This window comes from Polypterus senegalus, chromosome 3 (assembly GCF_016835505.1).
Source record: "Polypterus senegalus isolate Bchr_013 chromosome 3, ASM1683550v1, whole genome shotgun sequence".
NCBI lineage: Eukaryota > Metazoa > Chordata > Cladistia > Polypteriformes > Polypteridae > Polypterus > Polypterus senegalus.
This window is the reverse complement of record NC_053156.1, coordinates 289,574,419-289,591,083: the sequence shown is the minus strand read 5'-3', so window position 1 is coordinate 289,591,083 and position 16,665 is coordinate 289,574,419. Positions and strand designations below refer to the sequence as shown.

The window sequence follows — 16,665 nt, the reverse complement described above, 5'->3', positions numbered from 1 at the left end:
ACACTTCAGCCAATTACACACTTCAATAGTTTCCATCTGTGTCCCCTCATTCCGTGCTCTTGCTGAAGAACTCATTTTAAAGTGACAGCTGGAATCCTCCACACTTACTCCCTTCATCATTTTAAACACTTTGCTCACGACTCCTCTTAGCTGAAATGATTCATCTCCTTCCATCTTTTTTCCTGTATCCTCCAACCCCGCAGTTCTGGAGTGAGATTAGCAGCTCTTGTCTTTGTTAGTTATTTGTACAAAAATATCGGAATAGCCATCCATCCATTATCCAACCCGCTATAACCTAACTACAGGGTCGCGGGGGTCTGCCGGAGCCAGTCCTAACCAACATAGGGCGCAAGGCAGGAAACAAACCCCGGGCAGGGCGCCAGTCCACCGCAGAATATCGGAATACAATATTTATAAACTGTTACTAACCCTCCTCTTTTCTGTTTCTCCTCTTAGTATCTTAATGTGCCACTTAGTGCCCCTGCTCTCTTGCCCTGGAAAAAGTCATCTGAGATCCTGTGAGCCTTGATTTTAATGGATGGAAGGATTCTGTCATCAGACTGGACGGCCCGGCACAGACTCCACTGTAGAGTGGCAAGGAGGGAGTGGGTGACCAGGATTGGGACTCCGTCTTACTTTGTCTTTCTCTCTTACAAGTGAACATGGACCACTTTTTCTTTTCCTCACCTCCTTTGTCAACTGTTCAGCATGTAATTCATTGACAAATGTTGTTGGTTTCCATTCATGTTAATCAGTTTCTACAGATGATGACAAATTTGTTGGTACCCCTCCATGAAATTAGAACAGCAACAACAACAACAACAACATTTATTTATATAGCACATTTTCATACAAACAGTAGCTCAAAGTGCTTTACATATTAAAGAATAGAAAAATGAAAGACACAATTATAAAACAAAATAAATCAACATTAACATCGAATAAGAGTAAGGTTCAATGGCCAGGGGGGACAGAAAAAACAAAAAAACTCCAGACGGCTGGAGAAACACTATTGTCTCTGAAATAACGTGAAAATCACTAAACTCATTGGCACCCATCATTGTTGACTTTGCATTTAATACAAATCAGACTTTGCTTTAGAGTTTTGATTCAACAGAATATTTCAAATAATAACACAAATGACAATGGCATGGACAAACATGATGGAACCCTTAACCTGATAATTGGTTGCACAGCCTTTAGTGGCCATCACTGCACACAAGCGATTCTTGGCGCTCTCCATGAGACGTCTGCACCTGTCCACAGGTCATTCGGCCCACTCATCTTAAACTACTCCAGCTGTGTCAGGTCTGAAGGGGATCTTCTCCAGATTGCATGTTTCAGTTCTTTCCAGAGATGTTTGATGGGATTCAAATCAGGGCTCACAGAAGGTCAGTTCAGAACATATAACATTAGCCATTCTTGGGTGTTTCTAGCTGTGTATTTTGGCTCCTTATCCTGTTGGAGGATCCATGACCTGCAACTGAGACAGAGCTTTAAGACACTGGGCAGGACGTTTCACTTCAGAATGTCTTGATAGTCTTGAGATTTCATTGTTCACCGCACAGACTCAAGGCACACACTGCCAGTGCAGTCAAGCAGCCCCAACACATAACTGAGCCTCTTCCATGTTACACAGTAGGTCTGCCGTTCTTTTCTATGAAAGCTTCATTTTTTTCATCTGACACAGAGCTGCTGTGACTTGCAAGAAAGATCCAGTTTTGTCTCATCTGTCCACAGGACATTCTCCCAGAAACATTTTACCTTGCCAATATGCATTTTAGCAAATTCCATACTGGCTGTTTTATGTGGAGACCTCCTGGGACTCCTTCCATTGAGCCCACTGTCACTCAAAAAGTGACAGTTGGTGTGATGAGACACTGATGGACCTCCACCTTGGTGTTCAGCTTGTATTTCTTTGAAGGCTCTCCTTGGCTTTTTGTCTACTATTCTCACTGTCCTTCTGTCCATTCTGGGGTTGATTTTTCCTCTTGTGGCTACGTCCAGGGAGGTTGGCTACAGCCTCATGGACCTTCAACTTCTTCATAATATTTGCAACTGTTGTCACAGGGCCATCAAGCTCCTTGGAGATGGTGGTCTTCTAGCCTTTGCCTTTAACATGCTTGTCTATCATTTGCTTTCTGATCTCCTCACACAACTTTCTCCTTTCCTTTCTCTGGTTCATGTTCAGTGTGGGACACACGATTACAGCAAACAGCAGAGTGATGACTTCTCTCCATTTAAATCAGCTGAATGACTGATTGGAGACATGTGTGATACTCAATAATGAAAACAGCTAGAGTGAAAGATCACTCAGATCCAGTTATGTAGGATCTTTTCTAGGGGTCCCAACAAATGTGTCCAGGGGCCTCATGTATAAACGGTGCGTACGCACAGAAATGTTGCGTAAGAACTTTTCCACGTTCAAATCGCGATGTATAAAACCTACACTTGGCGTAAAGCCACGCACTTTTCCACGGTACCTCATGTCTTGTCGTGCAAGTTCTCCGCTCGGTTTTGCAAACTGGCGGCACCCAGCGTCAAAGCAATGGTACTGTTCTTGTGTGATTACTCATTATTTTCTTGACGCGGCTTTATAAATACACAGAAACTAACCGCATATTGTTTATTAGTGTAATGCATCTGATTGTAATGAACTTGTAACAATATAATGGTCCAGGGAACAGCCATAGTATTCCAAATACCATAACTGCTTTAGCGTTGTTACTCTCACTTCTTCTTCTTCTTCTTCTTCTTCTTTCAGCTCCTCCCGTTAGGAGTTGCCACAGCGGATCATCTTTTTCCATATTACTCTCACTGCACGACTCGGAGTATTTATATCACTGTATCTGAGTGTGAATCACAGCAGCAGCTGATCGGAAAGAGAATTATCGGGATACAGCTTTAAGGACACGCTGTCTCAGCCACTGCAAAACGTTTTAAAGCCTTTCCTGTACGGACCTCGCGGTTCAGAAACAGTTTAATCCCAAGAACTTTAAATGCACTCAATCAATTGCTCCTTGTAGAACGGTTTGTACTTATAAGTACAATCACCCACTGTAAACTTGCACTACAGTTATAATATCTCACAACCTGAGCCACTTTATAAAGCGTATTTACATATGATGACGATATCATTTTAAGGTGAAATGCAGCAAAATATGTTTGTTAAATTATACAGATAAAACTTTAACTTCATTTAAATAATCTATATTCTTCACTGGGAGTGTCGTGAAGGATAGAATAATTAAACATGTACTACGAAGATATTTCAATGTTCTTTAAGCGTTTTGAAGAATCGGCTAAGCTTACAGATGGCTTAACGTCTATTACAGAGCTGATTGTATGGCGATCGGTTACTTGGGGAAAGAAAAGCAAGGACTCTTGGGCGCACGCCAATATATATTGAATATAAAACAGAAAGAGAAAATAACAACACAGCTAAAAACGCGACAAATTTCGACAAAAGATAAATGCTTGTCATGAGCACGAGGCTCATGAAACACATGTTTAATAACGTGCTTTAGCTCCTATCATCATGAAAATGATATCACGTATACATCTCAGTATTTTAGTTATTCAGAGAGCTGTAATATCACAAATGTAATGGACTCTGTGTCCAGTTGGAGGAAGAGAGCCAGTTTAAGAAGCAAGTAGTGATTCACACACATAGATCACATACGAGTAGAAGATCAAATACAAAACAAAGCATTTAACGTGCTGCTTTAATTACGATGTGATTTGAAAACTGGTTAATTAAACGATTTTAAGATGAAGTTTATAATGTTCTACTAAATGACAAAATAAACTACGTGATTAAAGTGGAAATGTCGAGATTGAAGTTGACATTTCGTGCTTTTTCCCCACCGTGTGCCTTTTTTCTCTGTACCCTAATAAGCTTTCATATGACACTCAGACAGTGGGCTTACAACTCTTTCCACGGCAACTTTGATATGTGACTTCTTTTTTATTTCCGGCACTGTGCGATTTTGTGAATGTGAGCTTTCAAGTTTCTCCAACACGCTATGTCACTCGATCAACTTCCTTTTGTTTATTTGAACAAATAGTATGTTTTTCCTTTGCCTCCTCTTGGTATTCGCTGAAATTCTTATATTTTCCCCGTGCTTTTCCCATTGTCTTTTCACAGAAGGCTGCGCTTAAGGGCGATTTATATTGATTTGCATATTCAAAGAGGCGTAATTCTGGGAGGATTTGGGGCGTTACATAATCGGCGTGCACGGCGTTAGTTTTCACGCTGATCGGGATTTATGTAACGGAAGAACGTGGAAGTTGGAGTACGCACAGATTCCTGCATCTGGATTTTTCTGTGCGTAAGCACATTTCGGCTTTTGTGCTACACCATGTTATAGTGCGAGTTCTACGCACGGCGTTATACACGAGGCCCCTGGACATTTCAGAAGATCTCTGTAGAATAAGAAAGATTTGATCTCACGTCACACATGCTTTGCTTTACCAATGACATCTCAAAGTCATGCAGGCACACAGGGGACAACCACTTTCATGAGTCATACACCACTTTTTCAATGAATGCTTCTCAGGGCCATCACATTTCTCCACGTCTGTACTTTGCTTTCTGTGTATTTTAACAAATCCATGCCTTTATTTGTCCTGATTCTATATTCAGTAATTAGTAAAATTTATATCTGTTTCCTAGGGGGCTTTGCCCCCTGCTTGTTTCACTTGCCCCCACCCCCCCGGGGCACGCTTCACGCGCGCCACTTCGCGTCTCTGCCACTCATGTTGTGAAGGGGGTGGGGGGGCTGAACGCACGCTAAGGAGATGCGGACCGATCAGCTGCTGCTACTATCCAGACTACGTATTCTGCCTGTCGTGCTGCGAATTGATCATTTAAAATCCTGTGCAGAAGCTGCTACTACCGATCTATGTATTCTGCCTGTTGCGCTGCGAATTGATCATTTAAAATCCTGTACAGAAGCTGCTGCTGCAGTGCTGCATGATCTGCAGGTCATGCCGCGCGTCGATCATTTAAAAGCCTGTACAGAAGCTGCTGCTACCGAGCTACGTCTTCTTCATGTAGCGCTGCGAATCGATCATTTAAAAGCCTGTGCAGAAGCTGCTGCTGCCGTGCTGCGTGTTCTGCCTGTCGCGCTGCGAATTGATCATTTAAATCCTGTACAGAAGCTACTACTAACCAGACTACATGTTCTGCCTGTCGCACTGCGCGTCGATCATTTAAAAGCCTGTGCAGAAGCTGCTGCTGCCGTGCTGCGTGATCTGCATGTTGCACTGCGTGTCGATCATTTAAAAGCCTGTGCAGAAGCTGTTACTACCGAGCTACGTGTTCTGCCTGTCGCGCTGCGAATTGATCATTTAAATCCTGTGCAGAAGCTACTACTAACCAGACTACATGTTCTGCTGGTCGCACTGAGCATCAATCATGTAAAAGCCCGTACAGAAGCTGCTACTACTGAGCTGCGTGATCTGCAGGTCAGGCTGCACGTCAAACATTTAAAAGCCTGTACAGAAGCTGTTCTTTTGTCTCACTTCCTTGTGTCTCTCGTCTTGATGATCACGTCTCGACCCAAGATGTTTTTATATAATAGATAGATAGATATGATTTATTTTACTTGTCACAGAGCTCTGTGCCTGCACGGTGCAATATAAAAATGAGCTGAATTGAGTTGAATTTTAGTCACCCAGTTTTTCCAAATGGGCCTTTGGGTTTTTTGAAAACAGTTGAATATGGGAGGTTTGCAGGGGAGAAGCACAGAACTCTGAGTCTGATACATCAGCAGCCTCTGTGGACCCCTTCTTCTCAATCCATATCTGTCACACATCTTTTTCATTCCACCCTGGGTAATCATTAACCTTTTTCCCCCTACTGCAATGCCCATGGAGACTTGTATTTAATCTTCATAACCTTCTCAAACCTGCTAAACTAAGCAGGAGCCTATGTCGGCAACATCAGGTGTAAGTCAGGAATCGGCAATGGGCAGTGCGGCAGTTTACCACGGGGCACAATGACATTCAGCTGGTTTGGAATTGCCAGATAGCTTGACCTGCATAGCTTTGAGGATGGAGGAGGGTAAACGGACCCTGGCATGAGGAGACCAAGCAAGACGTTTTGTCTGTGAAGCAGCAGTGTTAGCCAATGTGCCTCTAGTGCCAGAGTACTCAACATCGGTCCTGCAGGTCCACAATGGCTGCAGATTTTCACTGTCATGAGTTTCTTAATTAGAACCCGAATGTTTTTGGGGCTTAGTTTTAGTTACCTCACTTATTCAGAACCTTTAATTGCCTATTTTAGTTTTAAATTGCTGCGTTTTTGGCTTTAATAGTTGCCGTCTTTTTAACCAGTGTAACCACTAGGGGGTGCCACTAAGCCCCAAAGCACAGACAATACCCAACACAATTCCAGGGTCAAATAAAGATTTTCTTGTTTGACAAAGACACCTTTTCTGCAGAGCACCAGCAAAAATCCACCGTCCACAATCCTCCTACCTCCCTTAAGATAGCATAGCCCACTGCCTCCTGACTCCAACTCATTCAATTGAGGGGGTCGGCTCTCTTTTAAAGTAAACCCGGGAACTGCTTCCAGTCTCCTGCACAAATTGTCTGGAGCACTTCTGGAGTCGGCAGCACGGTGACGCAGTGGGTAGCGCTGCTGCCTCGCAGTTAGGAGACCCGGGTTCGCTTCCTGGGTCCTCCCTGCGTGAAGTTTGCATGTTCTCCCCGTGTCTGCGTAGGGTTTCCTCCCACAGTCCAAAGAAATGCAGGTTAGGTGCATCGGCGATCCTAAATTGTCCCTGGTGTGCGTGAGTGTGCCATGCAGTGGGCCGTAAATGGTTGAGAGGAGGGTGGGACCTGAAAAAATCTCTTGGCAATAGTCTTGTCTCAACACTTTCTTTTATAATAGAGAAATATAATTTTACCTTTCCACTTTCTCCCGTGGGTAATGTTGAGTAACTCCGCTAAATTAAATTAGAATGCTGTGCGGCAATCCAATTGAAATAAAACAAGAAACTTCTAATGGTAGGAGAGAGGAGTTGGGGGTCTGCCACTAAAGCTGATGTCCTGTGATAAGGCTTCTAGCTGTCAGGTATCTGGTAATAATGCTAGACGGAGTATTTTCCTCTGCATTATGTGTATTTAATTTAAAAATTAGTAAACATGTAAAGAAGTGATTAAATAAATACATACTATAGATCAGTGTTTCCCAAACTCAGTCCTCAGGACCCCCTGTGGCTGCAGGTTTTTGCTCTGACCAACTTCTGTTTTTAATTGGACTCTTGGGCTAATTAAGTGAACTGATATTTCCCAGATTATGTGTTTTGGGAATATATAGAAATTACAAAATTAAGTTTTGTAAATATATATATATATATATATATATATATATATATATATATATATATATATATATATATATATATATATATATATATATATATATATATATACTGTATATGTCCTGCGGTGGGTTGGCACCCTGCCCGGGATTGGTTCCTGCCTTGTGCCCTGTGTTGGCTGGGATTGCCTCCAGCAGACCCCTGTGACCCTGTGTTCGGATTCAGTGGGTTGGAAAATGGATGGATGGATATATATATGTATATATATATATATATATATATATATATATACTTACAGTTAGGTCCATAAATATTTGGACAGAGACAACGTTTTTCTCATTTTGGTTCTGTACATTACCACAATGAATTTGAAATGAAACAACTCAGATGCAGTTGAAGTGCAGACTTTCAGCTTTAATTCAGTGGGTGAACAAAATGATTGCATAAAAAATGTGAGGCAACTAAAGCATTTTTTGAACATAATCCCTTTATTTCAGGGGCTCAAAAGTAATTGGACAATTGACTCAAAGGCTACTTCATGGCAGGTGTGTTCAAGTCCGTCGTTCTGTTATTATCAATTAAGAAGATAAAAGGCCTGGAGTTGATTTGAGGTGTGGTGCTTGCATGTTAAGATTTTGCTGTGAACAGACAACATGCGGTCAAAGGAGCTCTCCATCCAGGTGAAAGAAGCCGTCCTTAAGCTACGAAAACAGAAAAAAACCCATCCGAGAAATTGCTACAATATTACGAGTGGCAAAATCTACAGTTTGGTACATCATGAGAAAGAAAGCAAGCACTGGTGAACTCAGCAACGCAATAAGACCTGGACGTCCATGGAAGACAATGGTGGTGGATGATCGCAGAATCATTTCCATGGTGAAGAGAAACCCCTTCACAACAGCCAACCAAGTGAACAACACTCTCCAGGGCTGGGTCAGCGTATCAATATCCAAGTCTACCATAAAGAGAAGACTGCATGAAAGTCAATACAGAGGGTGCACTGCAAGGTGCCAGCCACTCATAAGCCTCAAGAATAGAAAGGCTAGATTGGACTTTGCTAAAGAACATCTCAAAAAGCCAGCACAGTTCTGGAAAAACATTCTTTGGAGAGATGACACCAAGATGAACCTCTACCAGAAAGTATGGAGAAGGCGTGGAACAGCTCATCATCCAAAGCATAGCACATCAACGGTAAAACACGGTGGAGGCAGGCAGTGTGATGGCTTGAGCGTGCATGGCTGCCAGTGGCACTGGGACACTCGTGTTTATTGATGAGGTGACACAGGACAGAAGCAGCCAAATGAATTCTGAGGTGTTCAGAGACATACTGTCTGCTCAAATCCAGCTGCTCAAATGTGCCAAGCAGTTATATAGTAATAATGTTTTCTTTTTTCTTTTTAACAATATTTTCATTTTGATTTTCATTCTACTTTTCTGGGTGTTCTAATTGTTTAATGAATCCATTATTGACTAATCAGTGGCTCTGACACTAAAGTAGTTGCAGCCTTTGATTCTTCAGTGTTGTTTGCCTCGTTTTGATTGTCTTATATATAAATGTTTACATGTAGAAGTGTGCGTGTCTGTCTGTCCAGCCCAGAAGTGTGAGGTTACAGCATGAAGCTGAAAGAAAGCGACTCAGTCGCTAAAGTGACACCGCTGAGGAAAGAGAAACTTGCTTATCCGCTAAAACACAAGCAAGGCGAGCACATCAGCAAAACGAAACCTCCGAGGACAGGGAAACTCGCTTAGCCACTGATAGACAATGGAGGCGAGCACGTTCACAAAATGAAACCGCCGACTCTGCATTTCAATTTATTTTCTGGCAATTTTAATAGTTTCTCAGTGCCCTGGCTTTTTACAGCATGGGCTTACACAGCTGTCATTAATAAGAAACAATGAAGGGAGCAAACTGTACAGGGAAAGGGCAAAATATAATGAAATCAACAAAAGAGAGTTCAGCATTTAAATCTGCAGCAAAAACTGAAATACTTCTAAATGTCTTGTAAATGTAAAAATCATGCTGCTGTGCTTTTCTGAATGTAGAATAAGAGAGAAAAAATACCAGCTAATTAAATGAGATTAGAACATTAGAACACTCTAGATGAGAATAAGCCATTCAGCCCAACAAAGCTCGCCAGTCCTGTCCACTTATTTCGAGCTTTGAAAGTCCCTAACGTCTTACTGTCTACCACACTACTTGGTCTCTTATTCCAAGTGTCTATCGTTCTTTGTGTAAAGAAAAACTTCCAAATGTTTGTGTGAAATTTACCCTTCACAAGTTTCCAACTGTGTCCCCGTGTTCTTGATGAGCTCATTTTAAAATACAAGTCTTGATCCACTGGACTAAGTCCCTTCATTATTTTAAACACTTCAATCATGTCACCTCTTAATCTTCTTTTGCTTAAACTGTAAAGGCTCAGCTCTTTTAATCTTTCCTCATAACTCATCCCCTGTACTCCTCTAATCAGCCTAGTTGCTCTTCTCTGGACATTTTCTAGCTCTGTTATGTCCTTTTTGTAGCCTGGAGACCCAAAACGCACCCAGTACTCCAGATGAGGCCTCACCAGTGTGTTATAAAGCCTGAGCAGAACCTCCTGTGACTTGTAATCCACACATCAAGGCGCTATATAACCTGACATTCTGTTTGCCTTCTTAATGGCATCTGAACATTGTCAGGAAGTCAACAGTAACAACAACAACAACATTTATTTCTATAGCACATTTTCATGCAAATAATGTAGCTCAAAGTGCTTTACATGGTGAAAAAAAGACAAACTAAGACAACATTAACAGAATAAGAGTAAGGTCCGATGGCCGGGGAGGACAGAAAAAACAAAAAAAAAAAACTCCAGACAGCTGGAGAGAAAAAATAAAATCTGCAGGGGTTCTGAGGCCATGAGACCACCCAGCCCCCTCTGGGGTTTAAGTCGATAGCTTTGAGTCCACTTCGACTCCTAAATCCTTCTCATAAGGAGTACTCGCGATTTTCCAACTGCCCATTGTGTATTCAAAATAAGCTCAGTGTTATCAAGTGTTGCAACTGATTATGAATCTGGTTTGGAACAAAAACCTGCAGCCACATTGGGCCCCCAGAACTGGGATTGAGAACCCCCTGCTCTAAATACTTAAATACGTAAATCAATGAGTCAAGTAGTCAGTCAGACAATTATTAACAGAGGAGCAGCTAAACCAACAGACTGCTGTCACCACTGACAGACTGAGGAGACCCCACACAATGCGACTCTTCAGTTCCACCTGGGGGGGTAAACGTTAACATTATACAAAGTTATTGTCTGTTATACCTGCATTGTTATCACTCTTTAATTTAATATTGTTCTTTATCAGTATGCTGCTGCTGGAGTATGGGAATTTCCCCTTGGGATTAATGAAGTATCTATCTATCTATCTATCTAATCTATCTATCATATAGTGCATTTCATATCTCTATCTATCTATCTATCTATTATATAGTGCCTTTCACATCTATCTATCTATCTATCTATCTATCTATCTATCTATCTATCTATTATATAGTGCCTTTCACATCTATCTATCTATCTATCTATCTATCTATCTATCTATCTATCTATCTATCTATCTATCTATCTATCTATCTATCTATCATATAGTGCCATCTATCTATCTATCTCTCTATCTATTATGTAGTTCCTTTCAGATCTATCTATCTATCTATCTTGGAACACGAGAGGGCCACCGCCAAGGGGCGCCTGGACATTTGCTAAGCCCTGGGCTACAGCACTTCCGCCGAACCAGGTCATCAGGGAGCATCCGGATGAACTATAAAAGGGGCCGCCTCACTCCATTCTGGGAGCCGGAGTTGGGAGGCAGAGGACGGAGCTTGCGAGTGGAAGAGTGAGGGCGACATAGAAAAAAGAAAGAAAAGAGAAGAAAAAGACTGTGAGCAGTAGTGCTGGTGGGTTGTGTACTGTGTGTGCTGTGCAAAGGACTGTGCACTGTGAGAAAATAATAAAAACGTGTGTCCTGGTGTCTGTCTGTAGTCGGGCTGAACTTCCACAATAGATAATAGTAAATTGGTCAAGTTCAAAGTCATTCATTTTGCTTTTACATTTGTGTGTTTTTTTTTTTTTTTTGACTGTTTGAGTACATTGTTTTCCAATCCCTTCTTTGTCCTAATGTCTGTCATTTTCAAACCTGACACGGTGAGGCTACTACAATATTCTGCCCTGGCATTACGAGTGTAATAAGTAAACCAGGGCCAAATAAAACAAGCAAGCTAGTGAATACACACTGTAGGTGCCATACGAAGATGGACAGGCAAGAATTCGTCCACTATCCTGGCCAGGAGGCCATTATGGATGGACTGGGCAAATGGGCTTACCGGGAGCAGTTTGTTCCCCCACACAACAGGTGGCAGTGTTCCTCAGGGCTGAACCCGATTAGATTGCCCACAGGGTGGCTGGGGAGTTGGAATCCAGAAACGCAGCCCTGTTGGGAACTTGGGCGCCACCACAGGGCACTGCCTTGGGAGGATTTCCCTGGTTTTTGCACAACGCAGATGACACCAGAAGCAGTTCCTGTGTTGGAATCAAAAGGGAGCCTGTAGCCGCACCTGAGTTATTTAGTGACTGTCTGGGGGCACAACTCTACAGGAGGGCGAAGGAGAGAATTGATATGTGTGTGTTGTGGCTGGTGTTTCTGTAAAAAGGTGTTAAAGGCGAATGAAAATCTGCACCTGGAGTTGTGTTGGGCTTTACTGTGTCTGTGGTTTGTATCTCAGTGGCGCCCCCTGGTGGTTACAGCCCATTCATAAATCTGTCATGTGGTCATAATTCTAGACTGAATAATTATGCTGCTCACAGCTGGCATTAAGAATAAAATAAATTAGCAGACAGATAAAACAAACATGAAGACATGCTGAACATTGAGGGCCATCCTGGCACTGGGTACAATTCCTGGAAATGACACCTGCCCATCACCGAGCCCATTCACGCACCTGCCCGAGCTCACTCATGCAGAATAACATTTATAGAGGCCAGTTTTTGGAATACAAAAGGAAAACTGGAATGCCAGGAGTAAAGCCAATCTGGACATTGGGAGGTCATGTAAACCCCACACAGACACCGAGTGAGTGAAGAGCCAAAACCAGGAGTGTGACAGCTGTGCTAACCACTCCGCCACCGTGCTGCTCGAAAAAAACTAGCAGGCAGAAAAATTTGAATTTCATTTTAACAAAAATCTGTTAAGTTTTAAATTATTTATTTTACCCTTCAAGGGATTAATACCAGGAGTATAATACATAAACAAATCAATAAATAAGCATCCATCTTGTGTTAATAAGAGTTAAATATTATGTCATAATCATAGACTGCTTTGCAATGGCCTGATTGCTGCCTGTGTTTAGTACAAAGGTCTGTGGATCTCTGAATGGGAATAAGCACATCTGCAAATATAAAAAAAATACTAAAAAACATTGACTTTATATTACTATGATTGTATTATTATAATATACATTTGTTTTAATATTTTTAAGAGTCTGCTCTGCCCTTTTCCTCTCTAGTAACCCAGTGTTACGAGACCAGTCCAGCCTCTCATTGATGTGGACCCCCAAGTACTCATCATGTCATTTTCTAACCCGCTTAATCGAGACCTGAACAGGGTGGCAGTCCATCGCAGGGTGAACACACACACATCCACACACACACACACCACACACACACACACACACACACACACACACACACACACACACATCCACGCACACACACATATACATATCCTTGCCAATATGGACTCCCTTCTCAAGCCCAGGTGGTACATGAGCAGAAAGATTGGCATGATGTTCCCTACCATAGCCAGGTGGGTGGCAAAAGATACCAGTGCAGAAGTGAGTGTGCTGGCATCCACATTACACACACCATTTCACCTAACCTGCATGAATTAAATGCTAATACTAATTAGATTGGTAAATGTGAATCCAAATGAAAACCTCTGATCATTTCTATATAGTGCCTTTCATGTTATAACACTTTTAATATCCATCCATCCATTATCCAACCCGTTACATCCTAACTACAGGGTCACAGGGGTCTGTTGGAGCCAATCCCAGGGCGCAAGGCAGGAAACAAACCCTTGGCAGGGCGCCAGCCCACCACAGGGCACACGCAGACACAGGGAGAACATGCAAACTCCACACAGGGAGGACCCGGGAAGTGAACCCAGGTCTCCTTACTGCCAGGCAGCAGAGCTACTCACTGTGCCACCCTTAGTGCAAACAAACGGAAAATATTACTCAATGAAATAATGGAACAGGGAAAAAGAGATCACAGTTTTTGAGGATGTCTGGGAGAGAAGAGAGAAAAGGCAATGAGACAAAAGGACAGCTGCTCTACAGGCTTTTAAATGTTTGAAACGCTGCATGAAATGCAGAGCACATGGCATAGCAGCAGCAGCAAGCCAGCAGCTGATCGAGCAAAGAGGAGGTAAACACACACACACACTTGGGACAATTTAGGATCACCAATGCACCTAACCTGCATGTCTTTGGACTGTGGGAAGAAACCCACACAGACACGGGGAAAAATGCAAACTCCATGCAGGGAGGACCTTGGAAGCGAACCCAGATCTCCCAACTGCAAGGCAGCAGTGCTACCCACTGCGCCACCCCACTTTTAATATGCTAGATAAAAATGAGGCTAGAAAATCAAGAGATATAATTATCAGTTCTTTCACTACACAGAATTACCGATTCCTTTTAGTCCTTTTAGACAATTTAGTTCAATTTATTTTCTTATAGCTCAAGCTGATATTAATTGCTATCATGGAGGGCAGGGTTCATATCTTGAAATATTGTAAGTTCGTGGATGACAGCTGACACCCATGTCCACTACGGTGTGAACACCTTGATGGGCATGTGACACCATAAGCTCTTCACAAAACAGTTTACTTATCAGGACCCATTCTGAGTGGAAATGTCACTCCGTTAAACCAAATTCTCAGTCGTCTTCTGTTTCATCGTCAACTCAGCAGGCTGAGCCACTCTTGGTGACAAGCTGCGTTAAGACTTGTAAAGGAAGGCGACTTACCCTGGTGGAGCCGGCGCTGTCCTCTTCTGGCTTCGCGGGGGGAATGGTGCTCCCGTTTTCTCCGTTGGATTGTCAGTCCGCCCTTTCTGTGTGTTACTCGAAGCTGTGATGCACCTCTTTTTGTGAGCCTCTGCTCTCTCTCTCTCTCTCTCTCTCTTTCTCTCTCTCAAACTCTTTCCTCACAGACCTCTGGGGTCAGGAGGAGGGCAACCCCTAATGCAAATAAATCAAACCCAAACTGAGCTGCTGGAAAATGTGTGCGTGTGTGTGAGAGAGAGAGAGAGAGAGAGAGAGAGAGAGAGAGAGAGAGAGAAAGAAGGATGGCCAATAAGAGATAGTTGAGAAATTGTGATAGAGCGCCTCCTGGAAGTCACCAGGGGCTTAAAGACCCCACACATCTTGAACCTTTACATTTATATTGATTTACTTAGCAGACACTGTGATCCAAAGTGACCTACAAATTGAGTAAACATCAGTATGAAAGGGAACAAGTGGTACAGGACAAGGATACAGAACTGATCACCACAAGTGAAGAGCTCAGAACCAAATGCAAGCTTGATACTCTTCCTTAGTTCAGTGGTTCTCAATCTGTGGGGCGGGGCGCGAAGTAACAAACAAGGGGGGCGCGAAGATGTGAAAAAAAAAAACAAGAATCCATCCATCCATCCATCCATTTTGTAACCCGCTGAATCCGAATACAGGGTCACGGGGGTCTGCTGGAGCCAATCCCAGCCAACACAGGGCACAAGGCAGGAACCAATCCCGGGCAGGGTGCCAACCCACCGCAGTATCAGAATGTAGTTTAAGTTAATTTGTTTTGGTTTTAACAGATGTTTTTTTTGTTTTCTGCGGTGGGTTGGCACCCTGCCCGGGATTGGTTCCTGCCTTGTGCCCTGTGCTGGCTGGGATTGGCTCCAGCAGACCCCCGTGACCCTATATTTGGATTCAGCGGGTTAGAAAATGGTTGGTTGGTTGGTTTACATTCTGATACTAGAACAATAAATATAGAGTTAGATAAATGTCGATAAAAGTTAAGTAGGTATAATAAAATATGCATCTATAATTCAAAAAAATGTTGGGGGGGGCGCGATTAAAACTGTTAGGAAAAACTCGGGTCGCAAATACTTAAAGGTTGAGAAACGCTGCCTTAGTTACAAGAAACCTGCCAACGCCATTATGAATAAAACAGACACTCACCAAACAAGAACAAGAGAGTATTAAAAGGCCTCTTAAACACATCAAGGCAGTCAGAATTAAATGCCCCGAAAATAACTCATGCCCTACCGATGTGTATGACTGTCAGTTGCGCTCGGAGTGTATGACTTACATTTGTCGGAAATCAATCAGTCTGCCAGTGCCGCTTGCCTCGCTGTGTGCCCGCGCTGCACTTCTTTTTGTGTCAGCCGTTCCAAGTGGCTGTGCCAGCAATTGCTGCGAGAACGACGCAATGCCCAGCTACATGTTATTCCTGTTCGTTTTTAATTTTTCGTATACGAAGTATAGAGAAAGTATTGGAATCATCCAAAAATTCGAAGTCAAGATTATGATCTCTATACATTTTAAGACCTCCCTGACTTTCTCATATATGAAGTATAGGGAAAGTACTGGAATCCTCCAAATATTCCATTTCGAGAGTTTGATGACCTCCCTGAGTCCGAAAATACAATTTTCGGAATTATGTCTGTGTGTCTGTCTGTGTGTGTGCGTGTAAACACACTTTCATTTCGGTCAACCAAATTTTGCATACAAGTATTAGGTACAAAACGCAAATTACTATCAACTTTTGGCCTATTTCCGTTAACCAGAAGTGGTACTTTACCTTTAATTCGTGCAGCTTGCAGAGTCTGATTTATTCAACTTTAATTTTATGGTAATTGTTCAATATATTATTATTAATTTGATTCGATTTGTCATTGATGGTTCTTTGATGTACATGATATAATATTGTCTTGCAGTTTACTCCTCAAATATCCATCCCCATCTCTGAGTATACGAGAAAGTCTAGGGGAGACAACTCCCGATTTTTTGTTTATAATTTGTTAATGATGTGCTGTTGTTATTTTTCATGTTTTGCATTTCTATGTGCTTTGTGAGTGGAACCGCAGAAGGCAGGGCCACCATGACATCTCTACTGCTGGATCTTCTTGGCTTTATATTTCAATGGTGTTGGAGTTACCAAAAGAATGAGCTGGAATCATATCTTGATTGCCAGGTGCGCCTATATAAGTCGCAGGCAACTAGAGCAGCAAAAGGCAAGCAGTCCTTTTAAG

The 16,665-nt window shown here is 42.5% G+C and overlaps 1 protein-coding gene across 1 annotated transcript in view; it reads right to left on the bottom strand.

Annotated features, from left to right (window-relative positions):
• LOC120526287 (bile acid receptor-like) overlaps positions 1-14,607 on the bottom strand; it is a 102,832-nt gene extending 88,225 nt beyond the window's left edge. The window contains exon 1 of the mRNA XM_039749407.1: positions 14,396-14,607. The gene's annotated coding sequence lies outside the window, so the exon portion shown is untranslated. The remainder of the gene's footprint in view (positions 1-14,395) is intronic.
• Between the last annotated feature and the right edge of the window lie 2,058 nt (positions 14,608-16,665).